The sequence below is a fragment of the Neofelis nebulosa genome, chromosome 10 (genome assembly GCF_028018385.1).
Source record: "Neofelis nebulosa isolate mNeoNeb1 chromosome 10, mNeoNeb1.pri, whole genome shotgun sequence".
NCBI lineage: Eukaryota > Metazoa > Chordata > Mammalia > Carnivora > Felidae > Neofelis > Neofelis nebulosa.
Genome location: NC_080791.1, coordinates 75,741,116 through 75,743,985, shown reverse-complemented (window position 1 = coordinate 75,743,985; position 2,870 = coordinate 75,741,116). Strand labels below are relative to the sequence as shown.

Sequence of the window (2,870 nt, the reverse complement as noted above, 5' to 3'; positions counted from 1 at the left end):
TCAGGTAGAACCCTGGTAAAGGCTTCTGTGGGCTTTCAGAGATTGGTATTTGCTGCCTCAGCCACACAGACCCACACTTAATTATCCTAACCCATACCCCAATAGTCGGGGGGGGGGGGGGGGAGGAAGTGTTAAACTTAAATTTCAATAGTTTGTATTCTATCTGAAATCTGAATTTTTCTATTCTCAGTTTAATTCTCTTTCCAAATAACACGAGCCCTCTCTCCATGTAAGGTTCTGATATCTTCCTGTGCTGGGCCTGTTCCTGACACTGGTGATCACTATTTTCATTATTTAGAAATGATCCTGAGAACTTGAAAAAAAAATCTTATTGTCATAATTATCTTAATCCAAGAAACCCTCCACATCCCCCCCCCCCCCCCCGCCCCAACACATACGAAAGCACCTAGCATGGTGTTCTGCCCATGGTAGGCCTATAATCTTTTAGATAAGAAATTCTGCTCTGAGTGATTCAGGCTATTTTTTCTCCTTCCCTCCACTGTTGTCTGGACATCCATAGATGGGATCCTGACCAGAGTGGCCCACTTTACCCTCCCTGCTAGCTCAAGTCCACAGTTCTTACTTACCGTCAAGAACTATTTTCAGGCATGGGGATAGATTAGTGTCTACATTCAAAGTACTTTGGGGGCACCCCAAAGTGGCATTGTTCACAATAGCCAAGAGATATTCACATCTCATCATTCACAATAGCTTCTGCAACCTAAATGTCCACCGATGGATGCATAAATAAAGAAAATGTGGTATATACACACAACAGATTATTATTCAGCTTAAGGAAAGAAATCTTGTCACATGCCAAACAAGAATGAACCTTGAGGACATTATGCTAAGTGAAATAAGCTGGTAAAAAAAAAGACAAGGACTATACGATTCCACCTATATGAGGTATCCAACACATTCAAACTCAGAAACGGAGAGTAGAATTATGGTTGCCAAGGGTTGGGGTCAGTTGGGGAAACAGTTGTTCAATGGGTACAGACTTTCAGTTTTACAAGATGAAAAAGTTCTAGAGATTTGTTGTGCAACGATGTGAATACGACTAACATTACTGAAATGTAATTTAAAAACAATTAAGATGGAAAATGTGTGATTTTTAATTTCAATTAAAACATTAAAAAAATTTAAATAAACTGGAAAAATAACTCACATGTTAGAAGAATTAAAAGTCCAGTAATGGTCAAAATTATGACCAAATGAAAAAATTCATGGTAAGCAATATTATCATAACACAATGTGAATGTATTGCATAATATAATGTAAGAAGCAATATATGGTGTAAAAGTTTTTCTATATTAGGAAAAGTTAACGGGGCACCTGGCTAGCTCAGTCAGTAGAGCATGCAACTCTTGATTTCCAGGTCATGAGTTCAAGCCCCATGTTGGCAGTAGGGTTTAGGTAAGAAAAGAAGAGACAGGGGCGCCTGGGTGGCGCAGTCGGTTAAGCGTCCGACTTCAGCCAGGTCACGATCTCACGATCCGTGAGTTCGAGCCCCGCGTCAGGCTCTGGGCTGATGGCTCGGAGCCTGGAGCCTGCTTCCGGTTCTGTGTCTCCCTCTCTCTCTGCCCCTCCCCCGTTCATGCTCTGTCTCTCTCTGTCCCAAAAATAAATAAAAAACGTTGAAAAAAAAATTTAAAAAAAAAAAGAAAAGAAGAGACAGAATTTCCTCTTTTCCAGATGGACTCATGGAGGGTGCACAAGAGAAGAAAAAGAAGGTTCCTGCTGTGGCAGAAACCCTTTAAAAATAGCAAAGGAATTTTGCAGAGTTGAAAATCAACCATCTGAGAAAGAAGTTTGCCCAAAAGATGCTTCGAAAGGCAAGGAGGAAGCTTATCTATGAAAAAGCTAAGCATTACCACAAGGAATATAGGCAGATGGACAAAAATGAGATTCTGTTGCCAGAAAAGCTGGCAACTTCTACAAACCTGAGGAACCCAAATTGACTTTTGTCATCAGGATCAGAGGTATCAATAGTGTGAGCCCAAAGGTTTGAAAGGTGTTGCAGCTCCTTTGCCTTTGTCAGATACTCAACGGCACCTTTGTAAAGCTCAACAAGGCTTCAGATAACTTGCTGAGGACTGTGGAACCATCTATAGCATGGGGGTACCCAAACCAGAAGTCAGTGAATGAACTGATCTACAAGCACGGTTAGAGAAAAATCAACAAGAAGCGAATTGCCCCGACAGAGAGCACATTGATCGCTCTGTCTCCTGGTAAATATGGCATCGGATCTGATTCTTGACATCTATACTGTTGGAGAATGTTTCAAAGAAGCAACTTCCTATGGCCCTTCAAATTATCTTCTCCACAAGAAGCAATGAAGAAAAAGACTACCCATTTTGTGGATGCTGGCAACAGAGAAAATCAGATCAATAGGCTTCTTAGAAGGATGAACTAAGGTATCCACCATAATTATTTTTGTAATCTGGTCAGTTAATAAAGGACTATGTTCAAATTTGAAAAAAAAGAAAAGAAAAGAAGAAAAGGGAAATGAGAGAGAAAAAGAAAGAGAGAGAAAAAGAGAGAAGTTAAGAAAACTCAGAAAAAGAAAGAAAAACCACCCTAAACTTTTTAAAATGTGTATGCTACTCCCTTATAATCACAAAGGTCTACATCTTCAGAACTACAAATGCCATGTTTTGGCTTTTTAGTGTCTCTTTTAGCTGAACCAAAGGATGAAGGACCATGCCCGTTTTGCACACTGTTTCCTGGTGATATGCATAGCCCCTGACACATACTGAGTGAGTTCTGTTGAGTGAATAAATAAATTAAAGGTGAGACACTCAAGAGCCTAGACCATAAGTCTGGAAGTTATAAATCTTTCAAATGAGTTGAAGGATAACTTAGGTCAA

The 2,870-nt window shown here is 40.0% G+C and overlaps 1 pseudogene; it reads left to right on the top strand.

Moving 5' to 3' along the window:
• The first annotated feature begins 1,703 nt into the window (after window positions 1–1,703).
• LOC131488733 (large ribosomal subunit protein uL30-like) lies at window positions 1,704–2,416 on the top strand (annotated as a pseudogene).
• The last annotated feature ends 454 nt before the right edge of the window (window positions 2,417–2,870 follow it).